The sequence below is a fragment of the Podarcis raffonei genome, chromosome 10 (assembly GCF_027172205.1).
Source record: "Podarcis raffonei isolate rPodRaf1 chromosome 10, rPodRaf1.pri, whole genome shotgun sequence".
Taxonomy (NCBI): Eukaryota; Metazoa; Chordata; class Lepidosauria; order Squamata; family Lacertidae; genus Podarcis; species Podarcis raffonei.
Window position 1 is genome coordinate 35,890,538 of NC_070611.1, and position 21,179 is coordinate 35,911,716.

At 41.2% G+C, this 21,179-nt stretch overlaps 1 protein-coding gene across 4 annotated transcripts in view; it reads left to right on the forward strand.

Moving 5' to 3' along the window:
• Positions 1-21,179, forward strand: part of SYT1 (synaptotagmin 1) — a 330,364-nt gene that overhangs the window by 181,586 nt on the left and 127,599 nt on the right. The gene's annotated exons all lie outside the window — the stretch shown is intronic.

The window sequence follows — 21,179 nt, forward strand, 5'->3', positions numbered from 1 at the left end:
CCTGAAATCTAAATGGATTTCATTTATCCATTTTAAATACATAGCATTTTTACAGGTGGTTTTTTTTAAGCTTTATAACTTGGTCTCACCTTAAATGTGAAAGGGGAAAAAAATCACAACACATAAACATTGAAACAAGATTGTTATATTAAGCTGTATCGCATTACTCTAAATTTGCTGCTGTCAAAACACACTCAGCAAATTGGAATGGTAATGAAATCCTGTAACTTATAAATTATTTTGTCAAAGCACTGAAATGCTACTTTATTGGGAGAGTGCAAACTCCCAAGGTCAGGCAACTGGGAAGAGATAACATATTATCTGAGGCACCACATGAACTGCAAAGAGATAACATATTAGCTTTCCATTTCTTTTATTTAAGTAAGCCAATACTTTTTATGAAGTTCCATGAGACTTCTCTTAAAAATAAACTAGAGAATATATGATACAATACATGATTTTGAAGGTGTGAAACCCTCACTCCTTTATAAATATCATTGAGGGGTATTTTACTCTTTTAGCTCTCCCAGCTATGACTTATTACTTATTTTTCTTCACCCTTTATTAACACTGCCACCATGTATTCCAATTTGATTATTATGGTTAAGCATAGTACAAAAAAGTGAAAACATAGTAGATTTTATTTTTTTTAAAACATTTATTAAATATAAACAGATGGTGATGTTATGTATGGAAGGTTACAAAAAACTGGTTAAACTTGCTTTGTTATAGTTACTTGTAAAAACTATTAGTTTGCTGATGCTTTAAATGGTATATTGAACGCAATCTTTTTGTAAACTACTGTGAGGCTGTTGTAGGTTGTTTTTTTTTTTACAATCAAGCAGTTTATAAGTTTTATGAAATAAATAAATAGATAAATATAAAGTTCCTGAGGTTGTAAGATGATAGTTATGTAAGCTTCTGTTCCTTTCCCTCATCAGACCTAAGCCAATTTACCTAAAACACTTCTCCCCGGTTAACCCTGATCAGTTAGGCAGTGAGACTATCCTTGCAGTCTCCAATCAGGTCCACAACCTGATTGAGTGGAATTCTGCCCCCTCATTAGTCTATGATCAATAGCATCCTGCCCAACAACAGACCAATTGCCAGATTGACCAACAATGGATCAGCTTTTAACTTCTGTTGTGTTGACTCCTGTATATAAAGACAGAAATCTCACTCGCATTAACTCTTTCTTGTTTGAAACAATGTAGATGGCAGCAGGTGACTCGATAGTACCTGTGCCTCTAGCTGCAGCTCTGCGGCTTCTAGCATAAATACACAATGGTTTACATAACCCTTATATTCTGCTCAGTATAACAACCTTTGAACATTATTCTCATAATAAAAAATAAGAAAAGAACACATGCAGACCTATATAATGCTAAGTTTGAAAGTTTTGGACTCTGTGATCTAATTGTTCACTCCCCCGCCCCATTGTTTATGCTTTAAGTGAAATAAAAATTGAGCAATTTCTAATATGGTATCTGCCTCCTGGTCACTGGTAGCTGATACGAGCCGTCAGTGAGAAATGCATCCCAATTCAGAGGACAAGCTTAATGTTTATTATTTGCAAAGACCCAATACATAATTGCAATTTTTCTATATTCACAGAGCTTTGAATTTACAAATATTTGTGGATGAATGTGATGTTGCTGCTGGCATATGGTCATATATTGAAATTTTGTACATGAAAAATTAATCTCTTACCTTATTCATTCATGCACAATTATTCATAATTATGTCAGTAAATAAAAACTGATTTGTTTATTAATTGGAAATTTTAGTGGACATTCTTAATCTAAGTACCATAAACATTTTAGTGCTTGAAAGTAAAGTTTCTAAAGAAAGTACGGCACATAACATCACATGTAAATGTATGATTATATCATATCTAGAAAATATTTGTCGACCTTCTTTTGAAGCACTTAAACCATACTTCCTGTTTAGCCATTAGAAATGGGTTCCCTTGCCTTACTTTTATGATTCACAATATGGTATTTGTCCACTCAGCTTTACTTTGATTAACATGTAGGCTGCTTGTACCAGGTCAGCCTCTTGTCCATCTAGCTCAGTATTTTCTTATTGGCAGCAGTTTTCCAGGATCTCATTTAGAAGTTTTACATATCACCTGCTACCAGATCCTTTTTTGAACTAGACATGCCAGGATTGAACCTGAGACTTCCTGCATTCCAAGCATATGTTCATCCAGTGGGAAGAATTCAACATCATCGTCTTCTGATTATGACGTCTGCTTGCCAGCCAGAACAGTCTTCCTCTCCTCCACCATGTGCTGTTCTGAGGGCTCTCTTGTTCTCCAGAGTGGATTTGAGAGAGGAGTAGGTTTGGCAAGGGAGGGCTAGTGGTGGCTCTTATGTTGACTTCTGCTAACACACTGGGTTGGTTGCATGTGTGGCTTGGGTTTGCCCTTGACCACATGACCAACATAATGTGTTGCCCTGACTTTTTGACTGCATCAACTGTGGATCATGCTACGAACAGTTCATATTTTGTGTGAGATGAGCATTCCTCCTCTTTCTACTTTTTTTCTACTTTCTGAAGTCCTCAACCAAGCATAATCTGTTCTTATGGCTGCGTCTAAGCCTATTGCTCTGTGCATAAAAATTGCTTGTTTGAGCGCTAATCCCACACTGGCATTAGAAGAACACTAGAAGAAGGCATTTCAGATTCTAACCTTCCTAACGAAACAACAATAACAACAAGGAGGGATGGAGGCAGAGGAACTGCTTTGGTCACACGCTCTCATTTAATTTTTCATATGTTGGGTGTCTGTAATGTTCAGCCTGTGTTCCTAGAAGGATGGTGCCTCTGGCTTTGCTTCTTGCAGGTTATCACTCCCTGGAAGCTTGATATTTATTCTTCAACAGAGGCAGTGTACATGTTTTGCTGAAAGTTCAAAGATGTTGAAAAATCGAATAATGTTTATGCAGCTAACCTGCTCATGGGTTGCAATCCTATACATGCTTACCAGGAAATAATTTTCACTGAACTCAGAGGGAATTACTTCTCTGCAGACATGAATAGGGTTGTGTCAGTGCAGTTTTTCAACATTTAAGAGTGTAAGGAGTGCGATCCCATTATATTACTTTAGGGTGCAAATTGCATTCTAGATGTTGATAAATAGCCATGGGGATTTTTTTATTATTATATTTTTGAAGAATTTGTAGCATATCATCAAAGCCTACAGATTGTCCTCTTTAGATATTATGCAATGACCCCGGTTCTCTTGTATCATTTGCAGCGGAAGGTTACATGAGCAAGACATTGTTCCAGGCTTATACAAACAACGCCAAGCATTACCAAAATGTCAAATTCAAATAAATATTTGTTGTTTTAATCTGGGCAATAGAAGCCAAAGCTGCTGCCAGCAGAGCAAATTTTGCTTCCTCATCTGTTTCTTTCACTAATGCCAGAAGAAGAGCAAAGCAGGATTGATCAGTGGGCACCAGCACACTGCCTGATCCCAATAAACCATAAAACCTCACTTATTCTGATGTGCAGAGTTGCAAGCACAGCCACTGAGACTAGTTCCGTGCTCCTCAAAATCAGTAAATCTGAGATCACTAGAAATGGCTGTGTTTTTTAAAAAAGAAAAATGGTCTCTTATTGTTTTGTTCCAACAAATTTGATATGTATTAAGAAGCAGGCTTGTTAACTAAGCCCCTTTAGCAAACTGGTATTTTATAGAAGAAGAACCACCACCCACCATCAAGCCCTGGGGCCAAGGGCATGGTGCTGCTTGTTGTTTTTGGCGTTGCATGTGTGCATTGCCACCGCTGAAATTGATCCCCTGATTTTACGACAGAGGATTGATTCCGAGCATGCCAGTGCTAACATCAGCTCAAGCATGAAGACCCAAACATGGCATTTCTGGTGACGCTATGGGTATCATCTAGTTGTGCTAGTGGCACTCATACAATTGCATGAAAAAGAACAACTGTGAAAAAAGTAACTGCTTGCTGGGAGAAGGTTCAGATTTTACCAGTATTATGTTTTTAAAAGCTCTATTTTCAGAGCAGACAACATGTATCCACCACAAGAAATGAGTAACAATTGCACATTTATTGTGCTCAACAAGATTGTCATAATGGCCCTGAAAGTGACCATCTCACAGCTGCCACTGACCATCTTGCATGAATCCCAGCCTCCCACCAAGGTACATGTTACCATATGTATTCTCTGATTCTGCCATATGCTCTTGAGATCCGAAAGGAAACACAGTGACAGAGATGAGAATCCGTGCCTAGTGTTAGAACATTCTTCTATTGCCAAATTAACGAAATCAGTAGGAGAATTTCTTGCTGGAAAGCAAACATTTGAAACCTTTTCAGGTGTTTTCTTAGAGAGAGCCACCCACCCGGTGATGGAGTATCATTGAATTTGTTATCCTGCAAAGTCTGCTTCGGCAGTGACATTGTGGCATATGATGCACCTCTTGCCTAAGGTAACAGTCATGCCAAGCTGATAGACAGATGTCAGAAGGGGGCCTTTGGGGCAGCCCTGCCAAGAGCAGCTCATTAATTAGCTATTTGAGTTGTAAAGAAATACAAAATGAGTGTGACAAATTGAGCCAGGTGCAGGGGAAGTTATTATTTATTGCTTCTATTTTTAAATTAACAGCTGTGTTTGGTGGTGTGGAGCAGCTGAGGGAGTCCAGAACGATACCTTTTATATAACTACTGTTAGAAGTGCCTTAGTGTGACACTGAACTTAATTGCTCTTTTCCAAAGGTAACCAGCGTGTGTAAGAACTCCTTGACTTTAATAGGATTTACGGCCACTTAGCACACGGCACCGGTTGATTGCTGGAGCCATCTGGTCAAATTCACTAAATTTATTCTATGCTCTTTGGCACGACGTCTCATGCTTACTCCTGCTCTTTGTTTGCCACACCCCATAAACCAAACTTTATAGGACCATAACCTGATTTAAGTCCTGCCCTATGATTATGTGGCACTTTTAATTAAGTCTCTACACCGCTCTCCATTGCAATCCCAGGCTTCTCACCCTTACCTCTAAATATTATCCTCTCTAAATATTGCCCCCCTTTATTTTCTTCTCCTGTTCTTACCTCTGTGCCTTTCGCCATGCTGCTCTTAAGGCCTGGAACACGGGCATGGTCGCAGCTAAACAAATCTGTTTCTCTCACTTCCAGCAACCACAGATTCACATTTGTTTGTGCTGTCTACTACGTGATAACTACCGGTCACTTGTTTACCTGCTTGTTTCCCTCCCTCCCTTTTATCCAGTGATTCTCTATCATTCTTCCTTTGCCCTATCCATCTGTTCTGTACCCAGGGGAAAAGGCACACCCGAAGAGGGGTGTCCCATATCTTCTATGGGCCCATACCTGACAGAGGGATCACAGAAGGAACTGGTCTGCTGAAAGGATGGATTTCTTTCAGGTCTGCTGCTTCACAGGCCAGCTTCCACCATGCCCCAAGTTGCTCAAGAATAAGTACTGTCTTTCTGTAGGCCTCCTCTCTTGGGCTGCCTGGTTTTTGTGCTGTTGGCCTTGGCAGGCTTATGCTCAAAACTCCTGTGTCTTTCTATGAGGGAAAGGGGCTGTGTGGACCTAGAACACAGCTGTTATTTTAGAAGTGAAGCACAGTAGAATATCAAGGAAAGAGAATAATGTTTGGGTTTGTATGTGCACTAAATACAGGGCAGGTATAATTTATTTTTATTTTATTTAAATAATTTCTGTAATGCTTCACATTTCCCAAGGAATTGCTATGTAAGTTTACAACTTCTAAATAATTAAATAGAATATTACAAAATATCAAAATAAAACATTAGAAACAAGAATCAAATGCAGGTGCAGTAATGATCCACACTGAAACAACATCCTTAACAGGAAAACAAAATATTATATTGCACATTAAAAAATCATTACAAATAAAAAGCAAATAGAAAAACACAATAAATTTCCATATGCAAAAAAATTAGCAAGTAATCAAATTAAATAAAATGGAAATTGCACCTACAGTATATTCTGTGTGTCGTGTGTGTGTGTGTGTGTGTGTGCCTGCGCGCGCACACACACCAACTCCTGGTAGTAATAAATATAATACACAATCAACTCATTCACCCACCTTTATCTAGGGCAGGGGTTGTCAACCTGTTCCATACTGCCCACTAGTGGGCATTTCAGGATTCTAGGTGGGCGGTAGGGGGTTCTATGGCACAAGCTGAATTCTCCTTCCATTGAGCACTGGTGGGCGGTAAGGAAATTTTACCATCAAGAAAGATGCATTAGTGGGCAGTATGTATAAAAAGGTTGACTATCCCTGGTCTAGGGCAATACAGTATCACACAAACAGCAACATAACCATTCTTTTCTTGTCTCCTACCCACACAGGGCCTTACCTTATTCTATCTTTCTAAGATGGGGTGCTTTTTATTAAGCAACTTTAGAACATTCAACAATATTACAAACCTGCAAAAACACAGCACACACAACCACACAATTCCAGTGACTACTCAATAATACATCTCTCAGAGACTGGGATCAAGAGGCACTATTGAACTTTTAAGAACATAGGAAGCTCGCTTACACCAAGTCACAGCAGTAGACCATCTGGCTCAGTACTATGTGACTGGCAGCAGCTTCCTGAGGATTTGAGACAAGATTCTTTCCCAGGGATTGTATCTGGAACCATTGATATGCCACCTAGCCAACAGCCTCCTCCAAAGGCAACCAGGGAGCCAAGGGAAAGTTGGGTGGAAGAATGGTGAAGAGAGCAGGAACCAGAAGGACAAAGATTCTCTCTCTCACTCACTCACTCACTCACACACACACACACACACACACACACAGTGGTGTCAGAACTCATAAGATGTTCCAGAATGACATTTTTTGGATGTAGGTGGGAAATCTTGCATGTTCTAGGAACAGGATAAGTGGTGTATAGTGTGCAGGAAAAGCTGTGGAGAGGCAGGGAGACCCAAATTTCATATACAGTATGGTCTCTACTTTTTGTTGGCATTCTATTTTCTGTTGCAAGGCTGGGGGACCTCCTCCATTTGTTGGACTTCTACTCCCATCTTTCCTGACTACTGGCCATGCTAGCTGAGGCTGGACTCATTAACACCTGGAAGGCTGCAGGTTCTATTGGCTAGGACCATTAGAGAAATACAAAACAGAGTTTGGTTGGGGACAGGGTCTTCATTCATGCATGAAGGATGAATTGGGAGTAAACCATCTCTGTGTGTATAGTTCTACTTCCTCTGTACTGTATTCTATCTCAAGCTGTATCTGTAGGCACCATTTTTGGAGTACTTAACTGTGATCACACAAGTGTGAACGAAATGTGAAATGAGGTGTCAAATTAAACTGCAGAGCATGTAAAAGTACTAGAAAAATAAGCTTTTCTCCCCAGGTCGCAAAAGATGGCAAGGAAACTTTCAAACAGGGTATCAATCATGGGAGGACATATAGAGCTCATATTCAACAAAATGTTGAATCACCCAGTTTATTGTGTGTGTGTGTTGGTGTTGTTGTTGTTTAGTCGTGTCCTACTCTTTGTGACCCCATGGACCAGGGCACACCAGGCATTCCTGTCTTCCACTGCCTCCCACAGTTTGGTCGAACTCATGTTGGTAGCTTCAAGAACACTCTTGTCCTCTGTCGTCCCCTTCTCCTAGTGCCCTCAATCTGTCCCAACACCAGGGTCTTTTCCAGGGAGTCTTCTCTTCTCATGAGGTGGCCAAAGTATTGGAGCCTTAGCTTCACGATATGTCCTTCCAGTGAGCACTCAGGGCTGATTTCCTTAAGAATGGATAAGTATGATCTTCTTGCAGTCCATGGGACTCTCAAGAGTCTCCTCCAGCACCATAATTCAAAAGCATCAATTCTTCGGCGATCAGCCTTCTTTATGGTCCAGCTCTCTCTTCCATACATCACTACTGGGAAAACCATAGCTTTAACTATATGGACCTTTATCGGCAAGGTGATGTCTCTGCTTTTTAAGATGCTGTCTAGGTTTGTCATTGCTTTTCTCCCAAGAAGCAGGAGTCTTTTAATTTCATGGCTGCTGTCACCATCTGCAGTGATCATGGAGCCCAAGAAAGTAAAATCTCTCACTGCCTTCATTTCTTCCCCTTCTATTTGCCAGGAGGTGATGGGACCAGTGGCCATTATCTTAATTTTTTTGATGTTGAGCTTCAGACCATATTTTGTGCTCTCCTCTTTCACCCTCATTAAGAGGTTCTTTAATTCCTCCTCACTTTCTGCCATCAAGGTTGTGTCATCAGCACATCTGAGGTTGTTGGTATTTCTTCCGGCAATCTTAATTCCAGTTTGGGATATATATATATATATATATATATATATATATATATATATATATATATTTGATGTCTTATTCAGGGACTTTCACTCCCTGGGCACCAAAGCCAAGAAGGCCCTTTCCCTTATTCAACCATCCTTCGGGTGGTGGTGGGATATGCAAAGGTTCCTCTCCTTTTGACTTCAGTGGGTGACCAATATTGTATGGCAGGAGACGGTCATATAGGCATCCTGGTCTCAAGCTAGTTAGGGCTTTAGAACTAAACACTTTGGATTGTGTCCAGGGTGGATTAGCATTCATCATGCTTCATATAAAAGAAGAGTCACGTGGTTCCAACAAAGGGTTTGGCCAAGAGTCTTACTAGTGTATTTTGTTTCTGTTTATGCTCTTTTAAGGCAGAACCATGTAGTGCATATTACAGGGATGCAATCTTGATTTAACTAAGACATATGTAGCTGAAGCCAGATCCAGAAAGTACTGCAACAGCCTAAGCTGGGCAATGACACTCCTGGCTATACTTATCATCTGGGGATCCCAGAGCAAGGCTACATCCAGGAGAATTCCCAGGCTGTAAACTAGATTTCCTTTTTTCTGCAAGGGGAGTACTACCCTGTCCAAAATGAGCTAAACCCTTATCATTGGATCAGCAGTCCTACTAGCCTAGATTGCACCTATCTTTTCTGGGTTGAACTTCTTTTTGTTAGCCCACATCTAGTTCATTATCCAACCCAGATAAAGTTGAGAACCTCCATGTCCAGATGAGATGGAAGGGATATAGCTGTGCATCATCTGCAAACTGCAACAGGAATTCCGATCTACAAATATATGGTATGTGTGGTAAACAGGTTGGGAGCGGAGTTGGGAAATGAGGCATGTGAACCTGAAACTCTTGGTCTCACTACACAAAGGTTCAGATTGGGTGGAGTATATAATGCTGAACAGGCTGTAGGAAGTCCTCAAAAAGCACATTTCTATCACAGACAGTTTTGAGCCATTACAGTTGTCATCCAGGTACATTTTCAACTTATTTGTCCAAATGTATTTGAATGCCCTGTAGAGTGAATGTAATTTATACTGATACACTGGAGGATTTTAAGAGTACTTTACCTGGCACAGTCTGGATGGTTTGCTCATTCTGTGACTTTTTCATTTATATACTAATATTACAATTAAGTTTGAAATGGTCAAAAAATGTATCTTGAGACATCAGGCTTTGATTTTTGACAATTACACACACACACACACACACACACACACAATCATTTTTGGAGTCAGACATGTGGCCTTTCTGATATTTTTGTATGGATCTGCAATGCCATCCGGTGGCTGGTCTGGTTAGTGTGAGATTTATGCATTCATTTTCTATCTGTTCCATTGTTCCCATTGTTGCTTAATAGTAAAGAATAGTAATATATTGGGATTTCAACTACTTTAGCTTTCACAGCCAGGTTATTTCTTCTGGTAGTAAAGCTTTCTGTTTACAGAAGGCAGAGAGCAGTAATTATTGAGATGATCCCATAGCAGCTATTTATACAGCATGCGGAATGCTCTCGAAAGCTACCCTTGGTTGCATCTAGTGGTTTTTAAACAAATATGATAGGAAATATGCAGAACATGAAAGCAAGGGAATTCTGCTTGCTGACTTCAGATGAACTGGCATGCTAGCACTAGCAAAGCAAAAATGCAATATTAAAGAAGAGCAGCTAGCTGTGAAAGTTGAAAATTATGCAGGTAGCCTTCATTAAAGCAATTGTACCATAAATAAAACATGTATGAGAATAACTTTGATTGCTTCATAGACCACTTGGGCACTTAAATAACCAGTGGACTGTTCAGTGTGAACTAGGCTGCGTCTTGCCAATCCAGGTAATGATTAGAGCTGAAGAGTAGTTCCTGGGGACCAAAGAGCAAAAGGGCTTTTCCAGACTCTGAACCACTCAGGAGAGAGGAAGGAAGGTTGAAAGGACTGAGGTTCATTTTGAACATGCAACATTTCACAAATGACATGCTTGTAGCAGTCCTATTTTTGTACTGAGGTTGTACTGCCTGGAACTGCACCATGACATATTGCTAAAGGACTACTTTATCCGCTCTAAACATGTACTCTGCAACGTTTTGTTCTTCACTGATTTAAAAGCTAAGCAGCGCTTGTTCATCTGGATAGATATATTACAAAAACATTATCCGACAGTATTCAATACCCTGGCCATTATATAATTCCTCCTCTTTCCTTTCCTCTTGGCTTCTTATTTTCCCTCATTATCTGTTGACAGTAGTAATATAGCTCATAGCCCTATTCAGGTGCTATTGTCAGAACCGATGTAAGGAGGAGTGGGGCTGTGCAGGCTAGCTATGTTTATATGCACAATGGCTTCACCCCTCTCTGATGGGAGATTCTTCATGCGCTCAGCTGAATGCACACAGAATTCTCCACAATGACAGGGACCCTGCACTATTACGGAAAGAATTTGAAGTGCATTCAGGCAAAAATAGGAATAGCCAGTGATGGAGCCAGAAAATGAGATCTCCTCCTTTCACAGACTAAGAATTTAAGTTGCTGAAGAGGGAAATTCCAGGTCCTTGTGAATAACCTTAATAGGATAGAAGAAGCATGATGCCTGACCATTTTAGTACACTGTTGTGAACTGCCCTGGGATCTTCGGATGAAGGGCGGTATACAAATTCAGTTAATAATAATAAAATGGCAAGAAGAAGAAGAAGAAGAAGAAGAAGAAGAAGAAGAAGAAGAAGAAGAAGAAGAATAGGGAAGGGTATCCTTTCTAATATCGACTAATGTAAGTTTGACCACTGAATCTGCTAGGTGCATTTAAAAAAGCCAAAGAATAATTAAAGTACAGTGGTACCTCTGGTTACATACTAAATCATTCTGGAGGTCCGTTCTTAACCTGAAACTGTTCTTAACCTGAAGCACCACTTTAGCTAATGGGGCCTCCCACTGCTGCTGCACCGCCGGAGAACGATTTCTGTTCTCATCCTGAAGCAAAGTTCTTAACCCGAGGTACTATTTCTGGGTTAGTGGAGTCTGGAACCTGAAGCGTATGTAACCTGAAGCATATGTAACCCAAGGTACCACTGTAATTGAATACTACCCTCTCATCCATATCACCATACCCCTTAGGTACATGACATTGCAGTTTCACGTCATCCAGAGGAAATGTGAGAACTTTAAAGGTGTGGGAAGCAAACCTGTGTGCTGCAGCTATTCTATGTTATATAATGAAGCCATTATCCCAATTCCATACAGTGAATTTGCCTGCTTGCTATTGAGAACATAAGGCCACACTGACGGATTGCATAGCTTGCCATTCCCATTATTCTCACTTGGTTCGTCTGAAAATTAAGAAGTGTAAAATTAGTCTCTTCTTTGAATGCGAGATTGTGGACAGAGTGATAATTATCTCACCAAAAATCTAGAAATAAGCACATTTAATTAGCTCTTTCCGTTTGATAGCCTTTATCTTTCTGCTGCACCTTTAAATAAAGGTAATTATTTAAATATCTGGAGTCTATTAAAAGATGCATTAGCATTGGCATTTCAAAGTGTGAAAAAGCCTTGCAGCAACAACTAAACGGGAATATAAAATATGTTTATCCATCCATCTATCTATCTAACTAACTATCAAGTCATTCATTCCCATATAGTGACTTTTGCATGGTCCAATTACTTATCATTGCTGCCTGGCTTGTAGTACAAAAACAAACCCACTCAAGCAATAAGAGAAACTGGGAAAGAGTCCAGGAGGCGAGGCTGCAAATAATTTAAAAAGTAAATGCAATGTTCACCAGAAAAAGATAATACAGTACTTATCTGAGGGCACTGGGAGCAACCTTTTAGTGCAATGATTCTACCATTCCGCTTATGTTGTAAGTTCTCCCAACATCTTCAGGTAATGGAAAGTTTGAAAACATTTCCTTGGTTGATTTCCTTCAGGTGAGACCAGTGTGACCTTTAATGTTTTGATGGGCTGTGAGAAAGTGAGATGGGGGGGGGAAAGGATAGGGTGTAATAAAGATAAGAAAGACCATTCTCACCAAGCTCAACCCCCACACCAGCACAGACTCCCCCTTCAAGAAACACAGCTGGAGCACCACACATTCAATTTATGGGCATCAGTGAAGTGAAGTGGCAGGCTCTGCCCCCCTCCATCCTAAAAGCACTTTGACACATGTCTGCAATGTGCCAGTGAAAGATAGGGGTGAAGCTTGCTTCCATGAGGTTGTACCTGCCCAATATATGCTTACTGAATGTGCAGTCACAGCTCTAAAAGGGGATTTAGATATAGCATGCATATGCCATGTACAGCTTGCTAAGGCTCATCTGAAGGAATATACGTTCATCCAAATAATCTTGCTCAAGCATCGTTATTATGCCTAACAGCAGTAATATGAAATTACTACTACTGCTGCTGATGGTACTGCATGCATAACACCAGCTTGATATATCTGCCATGTACTTTAGGTATTTTGTTACATTTATTAAACAATATGTCTGTGTTTAAAACTCTGTTATGATGGAGATTTGCAACTTTCCTCAAATAGACAGCTTGTCGCTGATATAGAAGTAATTATTTAATTAGATAAATCATCTCCCTACTCACTCTTTCTCCCTTTCCTTAAGAGCATCTCAGCAAAGACATTTTGTTTCATACAGTCCCAAAATGCTACCAAGGAAAGCTGAAATAGATTTCTGGTCCTCAAACCATATTTATAGCAAACTGGGTCTCATACTTGACACACCAGCTTTACTTGGTATATACTGTAATTTACCAAAATAAACTTGGTTTAAATTCTCAAAGGGAGTGCTTTAATCCTGTCTGTGTATTTTCAGAGAAATTGGAACTGGTGTAAGGAATGAGTGGGGGGAGCCCTCATACTGTTCAACATTAATCTGCGCTGCAATATTCCTTCAAAGGGATGTGTTTATTCCTCCCAGTTCTGTGCTTCAGTCCTTGTGTAAAGCAATAGTTTTCACTAACGTTTCATTTCCAAAAAAGAAAAGTACTCTCTCGGGTTTACCTAGAATTTCTTTAACCCTAGGCATGTTATGTGTGTGCAGGACAGAGAGTTGGCCAATTGCAATGGAAATCCATGCTCACATACATCCTTCTCAAGGCTGGCCCAAGATATTTTGCTGCCTGAGGCAGATGACAAAATGGAGGCTACTCCCCATTCTGTATATAGAAGTCAACTGGAGTGGTAGCTGAACCTTGTTTCAACATTAGCGATGGAATACCTGAGGCAGCAGCCTGCTTTATGGAATCTACAACATGCCATATGGCATATACAGCTCTATTCTCCTCACAGCATTTGTCACTTGAGGTGGTAACCTCATTCTGCCTAATGGTAAAACCTGGCCTGACTCCTCTCTTTATATCTTGAAGTTGAGCCCTGGCTCAGGTACGTTTCCTATGCTTTCTGGTAATGGACTTAATTAGAGGTAAGGTAAAGGTAAAGGACCCCTGGACGGTTAAGTCCACTCAAAGGTGACTGTGAGGTGCAGCGCTCATCTCGCTTCAGGCCGAGGGAGCCTGCGTTTGTCCACAGACAGCTTTCCGGGTGATTTGGCCAGCATGACTAAACTGCTACTGGCGCAACGGAACACCATTACAGAAGCCGGAGCACATGGAAACACTGTTTGCCTTCCCACCACAGCATTACCTATTTATCTACTTGCACTGGTGTGCTTTCGAACTGCTAGGTTGGCAGGAGCTGGGACAGAGCAATGGGAGCTCACCCCATTGTGCGGATTCGAACCGCCGACCTTTTGATCAGCAAGCCCAAGAGGCTCAGTGGTTTAGACCACAGCACCACCCGCGTCTCCCAAGTGAACTAAATTAGAAGACAACTGGGAATGGGTCAGCCTCATACCCACACACTCCCCTCTCATCCTCCTTCACTCAAGGGGAAAAAAAAGGATTATGACTTGCTGTCCAGGTTTGTTAACTACCTAGTGTTAGAATAAAACACAGCCTCCCCCAAATTAATACAGAACATTAAACCCCAATTTAGTCAAAACATACATGTGAAGGTGAGAGGAAGAGGAGTGTGTGTTTGAACCTGAGGCTCACTACAGCCTAGTCCTGAACATCTGCACCATAGTTCAAGATAATCCTTTTAACTGGGTTAGAATGGCTCTAAATCCTGGTTAGAAATTTTCCCCTTTGCACTACAGCGCTTACATTTTGAGAACAGAGTAGTAGCAGCAGCAAGTAATAATGTAAGCAGAGTGAAAAGGATAAAGTGAACTTAATGTAGATCATCCCTATATCTTTAACGGTTGTGTAGAAGGAGCTCTTCTTTAAAAATGGAGGAGAATGATAGACAATCCACCCATCACGTGTGTCAGTGTTTCAGCTGCCACGCCCCCAGGGGATTTATATGCACTTACATCAAGCTATGGGGCATGAAGCTCAGTACATGCTGAGAATTGGGGGCTAATCAACATAGGTGAATACAATCTTGGTTTGCTGCCATTGCTTTTTTCAGTTTCAGGGGGAGGGGGTTGGCATATGCTTCACTGCTCTTAGACCTTTTCATCTCCAAAGTACTGCAGTAGTCCCGGCACTGGTGGAATGCCATGCTCCACCACCACAAGTTATTACAGTCAATTGGCAGGCAGTGCTTTGGGGAAGCAACCCCTTCACGTTTTGTTCCCTAAGAATCTGCTGATTATGGACTCAGGGGACCTGTGTGCAGGGTAAACAAGTAATTAGTCAGGCAATCTCCAGGCTTTAATCAGGGTCCCCAAGCCACAAGTGATAGCAGGAGTTGCTTTGTGTGGGAGGCAAAGAAGTTGAATTTGTTGAGACTAAAGATCACTGGGAAAAGCAAAGTTACATTATGCTTGTTTTCCTAAACGTTTCAACATATTACACAAATGTTACAGGCAGGCAAGGAGTAGGGTCCTAAACACACACACACACACACACACACACACACACACACTTATGTTTCTGCTGAGTGCACAGTAGCTGACTACTTAATGAAAAGTTCAAGGAAGTTCAGAACCTTGCTGAATGGTAGCAAAGTTGCCTTCCTTTGAACATATTGGAAAGTGTTAGGGAAATAACGCTTTCCCACTGTGGAGACAGCCAGCTGCTACTGTATTCTCTCTGTCTCTCTCTTTCTGGTATACTTTGGCAGTAAATTTCTTTTACAGCTGTGATTATGATTTGCATTTTGAGAGCACTGGCTTAGGAATGAGAGATATTTAATACTCCTGGCAGTTGTTGATGTAAATACTTGAAAAGATGGTGAAGATTCCTGTGTCTTCTGCTTGTGAAGCAAATACATTTTAAATAATACAGTGTCACCATCGTGTAACAAAGTGAGTAGTATTACAAGTATTCTCTTTTATAGAATACATACTACACATGGCCTCAATAATATGTTAACTTTTTTCTTATTTGGATATTATTTGGATTTGTTTTCTGTATTATTTTTTGCAAGCTTTCAGAGAACTTGCTCGTAATGGGATGCATAAAAATGCTGTTAATAAATAAAAAATTAGGTTAATTGTACAATTGTCCATATTATTTCCTTACAAAATGCAGGCTAACTCTTTCCTGCCACATTGGGAGTTGGCCAACTTTCCAAGACCACCTTCTAGTGGTGAGTGTGGCAAAAGTCAGCATGGTGACCAATGAACACTCATGCACCATGCATATTGACACACTAACACCACATTCTCCCTCTCTCACACTGCACGCACACACACACACACACACACACACACGGAGGAGTTGCCTCCAGCATTCGAAACTATCATTGTTCTAGGTGCATTTTGCAACAGGGAATTTCATTAATGCAAGCAGTTTCTGAGTTCTGGCTGCAGTGCTGCACCTAAGATTAAAACTGCCACTGCTGGAAGAAAATGAAGGTTTTTTTTCTGCCTCTCCACTTCCAACCACTCTCTGAAGACTGAAGAAGGGACTCTCATAAGAATATTAGGGGGATGGGCAGGGGAAGTATGGCTTTGTTTTTTGTAGTCTTCAGATGAGGACTAGACCATGTGAAAAAGGAATATAAGATTTTAGCTGTAGTTCATTCATTTTCAGCTTTGCATTCTTGTTATAAAAAAGCACACCTAGACACTCCATTGCGGCGCCCTTAACTTAGGTTTAAGATGTCATTTAAGCTCTTAGCTTTTATATCTCTGTTTCTAACACTGGTTGCCAACCCCACCACCACCACCATTAAACAGACGACTAGGAAAATGTTTCTTTGTACTGCATTTTCTTCCTATTGCAGTGCTGGGCTAGGAGGAAAGACAGCTCTGTCCTAGCCCAGCACTGCAACAGGGTGGAGAAACAGCACCATTGCAAGAAGGTAAAAGCTCTTTCTTGCAGTGCTGCTGCTGCAGCTAGTGAAGAGGGGTTTTTCCAAGGTGAGAAGAGGCATCCAACTTTGATAGAGTTAGCCTTGTCTTTGGCAGCCTGTGCAGTCAAGCTTCCAAATTGCATGTGGAACTTACACACACAGCTGTTTTTCCAAACATGTGGACAATGAGGTCTGGGGCCAGCAAGAAGTAGTGATGAGAGTGGGGCCAACATGGACAGCCCCCAATTGCCTTTCATGATTGCTGATCATGTGAGAGGCAGTGGATGATTGGGAGTACAATAACTGTAATATGTAAAATACATACGAAGAAGTGGAGGTATGAGAAAGCATTCTTCATATTGCATTTTTCAAATGTATTTTACTAATCCTGTGGTTGCTCAGCCAAGTGTTTTGGGGGGAAAATATGTACAGTGGTACCTTGGGTTAAGTACTTAATTCGTTCCAGAGGTCCGTTCTTAACCTGAAACTGTTCTTAACCTGAAGCACCACTTTAGCTAATGAGGCCTCCTGCTGCCACCGCGCTGCCGGAACATGATTTCTGTTCTCATCCTGAAGCAAAGTTCTTAACCTGAGGTACTATTTCTGGGTTAGCGGAGTCTGTAACCTGAAGTGTATGTAACCAGAGGTACCACTGTATAATCAGTCACTGACTCATTCAGAAGGGACAATGTAAAATGTAATGCAGATGTAACAAAGCAAGCATGTTCCCCTTTCTACATCAAATTTCATTGGAATTGCTCCTTATAAACTTAACTACTGAACAATCAATATTTGTGGCTTTGGGGGACTTTTACAGGATTTATTAAATATATTGATTTGACAGTAGTCAGCCATATGATAATAAATTGATATTTATTCAGCATGCGCAATGAGGATTTTATTGATGTAAACTGCCTTGTGATTTGTAGAATTATGCTGAAATTATTTCAGAACAGCGAGAAATCTCTATGGGTGATATTAGAATTTAATGCCGAAAAGCATTTGTATGTTAATTTGCATGAGGGTTTTTTCATCTTCTGTACAGTATGAGAGAAATCTCTTGTTGAAAATAAATATCAGGGGAGCACAAATACAGATTTAATCTTCAGGAAACAATATGTAAGCGTGAATGATGACAAGAGTCATCATGTGGGAGGAATTTGCTTATTCATAACTTTGGCAAACAGGAAGGGCCCTTCGTCATTTTACTGCAGTATTTGTATGTCATAGTGAAGCATAAAGTTTAAATCTTGTTCATTCACATAGTTTGGCAGGTTATGATCATCTCAGAATTTTTTTTAAATACATTGCCACAAAGTTATTGGTTGGATCTACTTTTCCTGAATGTCACATCTTACTTTTTGGCACATAAGAGAATAGGTTAGAGATGGTAAGTTATGACCAGTGCTTTTCTTCTAGAAAAAGAAGGTTGCTGGTACTGTGTACCCTTGAGTACCCCCAGAAAAAACAACAACAACACAGGTTATGACTCCATCAGCAATGTTAGTTTTAGTTCACATTGACAAACCCCTCAACTGTCTGACAATGATTGGTGCTCGAGATGCAACAAATATTTTGGCTTTGCCTTCAAATTACGGTATTTTTTTCCATGAAGATTCCCCTGGATTTAGTAAGGTTATAAACCTGGTAACCATCCCATTGTAGGCTAGACACTTGCCGTTTGCACTCTCCAAAAACATGGATTTGTATCACTGAGACTAAGGAAGCTCCAGCTATGGAATGTCAAACATGTTGGGTCTAACAATAAAAGAAAAGCTGCATAACAGATGCAAACTCCCAGATGATTATGAATTAGAAGTGCCATAGATTGTGCTTCATTTATGCATGTGACTGCACTTACTTTTTATTTAAATCTACACCCCATTCAAGTTGCTCAGGGATGGAGAACCCTTTTCACTTTATGAGTCACATTCCCTTCTGGGCAAACTTATGAGGGCCACATGGGAGTAGTGGGTGAGGCCAGGGGCCAAAGTGGACAGATCATTAAATATAGATTTTACCTTTGTATAGCAGGCTAGTTTTTTCACTGCCATATTCACCTTTCTGTCTTCTATGCTGGCATGCAAGAAGCATTGCCAGAGTTCAAGGACATACTCAAAGAGGGCTGGTGTGGAATGTAGCCTGGGAAAAGTCCTGAGTTCCAGGTAAAAAGGTTGATTTGGCCCCCAAGCCTGAGGTTTCCCATTCCTATTTTATGTCAGCTGCGTCCCATTGCTGACAGAGGGGGAGAGCGTGGAGAGACAGGAGGAGGTAATTAGGCAGGAATGCGGAACAATGGAGGAGGAGCCTAGTTGCAGTAGAAGCCTGAGCTCTGAGAACAAGGAGAAGGAAGGGGGGAGTTCAAGGGAGAAGACACAGACTGACCGTTTAAGCTCGGACTCAGAGGGAGGGCCACTGGAAATAGCTCATCCCATGACACGTAGGCACACAAGAATTAATGAGAGGCGTGAACAGGAGAGGAAGCGAAAGTGGGGCTTTAAATGTGGGAAGAGGAAGGGGCGGAACTCCGACTTGGCAACAGCTAATTTGGAAGCAGACGCTGAATGACTGAGCTCCAGAGTGATTTGTGTGTTTTGAGCAATAAACCTGAGTTAATTACTGCCGGAGTTGTCTCGCTTCTGTGGGAGGGACCCAACCATTACATTTTATCTTCACAACAACCACAGGTTGACTGAATTAAGTGACTGGCTAAAGATCAACCAGTGACCTACATGGGGACTTGATGGTGAATGCTGAGTACCCTAATAGCCAGCGGCAGAGCAAGCCAATCGGGGGCCTGGGGTGGCGCACGTGCCCTGCACCCAGGGGTGGAGCCAAATGCGGCAGGACACTCTGCAGGGCCTCTGAGGAGTCTGCCTGCCTCCTCCCACTCAGCCGCCCTATAGCTGGGGGGGAGGCAGCGGATGGACCATTTGGGGCAGCGCAGAGCCTGCGGGTGCCCAGTCCACCACATCACTCCCAGGAGAGACGCATGACTCAGGCACGCTGCAGGCCCTGCGGTGAGTGCCGCCCATCATTTTGTCACCCTCCTCCGTGGTGACAACTGGGGCAGCCCATCCCCACCGCACCTCTCTTCCTCCTCCCCACTAATAGCTCAGGTGTGCTGTGCCATCTCTGTGACGGTTCTTGATTAGGTACTGCTGCAAATCTTAGCTCACTGCACTGTTCTTCTTTTACTTTAGCTTGCTGACTATTAAATGTCTTTGGCATATACCAGTTAGAAGCTTTATAGCAGATCTCGGCGCATTTGTGCATGCCTCATTAAATGTAGTGACCTCTAACTGCACTGTGAGTCCACCGAGGATACTTCCTGGAGATCTGAAGACTCTGCTTGTTTCACTGTTTTCCCTTTCTTTAAAACAAAAAGAAAAGAGAAAAAGAGAGAGAGATGTAGCACTTTACATTGGCACTCCCAATACAATTTCCAAATGTGATGCCAAAATTGGAAGCAAATAAATTACAACATTTGACTTAATTTTTAATTAACTGAAAGTCATCACTGCAAATTGTGTCTTCCATTACAAGCCAGAATTCTCAACTGCCAGACCTGAAATAATTAAGCAATATATTATAATTAAGAAATGTAATTTTAATTTAATTATGATATATCATACAACTGTTTCCGATTTAGTTGACATTCATTGAGAAACTGCTATAATATCCAATAACACTCCAATATGCAGCTGACTTTTCATGTTTTGTTTCAGAGTATCTGGCAGTCTCCAGAACCCAGAGAGGTGCTGTTTCTCTGTTTGGAAACAGCCAGCTTGCAGTGAAAATATTTGTCCCCTAGGTTGCAACCCCCATGCACACTCGCTTTAGGAGAAAATCCCATTGAAATTGTGATAACTTCCTTCCAAATAAACATTTGTATTCATTCATTCATTCATTCATTCATTAAATTTGCATACTACCCTTTATCCAAAGATCACAGGGCAGTTCACAACGTAAAAATACAATGCAATGAAGGTGTGAGGGGAGCTTCCCTCGAGAAAGCATTTCACAAATGGGAAGCCATTGCAGAAAAGGCCTGTTCTTGTGTTTCCATCCTCTGGGCCTCTTGTGGAGGAGGCACACAAAGAAGGGCCTCAAGTGGGTTCAAGTCGCAGGGTCTAGGCTGGTTCATATGGGAAGAGGCGGTCCTTGAGATATTGCGGTCCTGAGCCATTTAAGTCCATTACCAAGGCATGACAATGGCCCAGCACATCCACTGCCACACCTGCAGATATAAAGGAGAAGTATAGCTGTGTGCCATCAGCATATTGCTGATATCGTACTCCAAAACTCTGGATGACCCCACTCAGGATTTTCGTGTAGATGTTAAATAGCATGGAGGTTATAATTGAAACCTGGGGAACCCCACATTGAATTCCCATTAGCCAACATGGTCAAAGATGATGGGAGTTGCTGTAGTTCAGCAACATCTGGAGGCCCACAGGATACCACCCCCGACCTTGTAGGATGCTATTGCACTGTGATGCTTTTGTAGTATTTGGTTCATTCACTT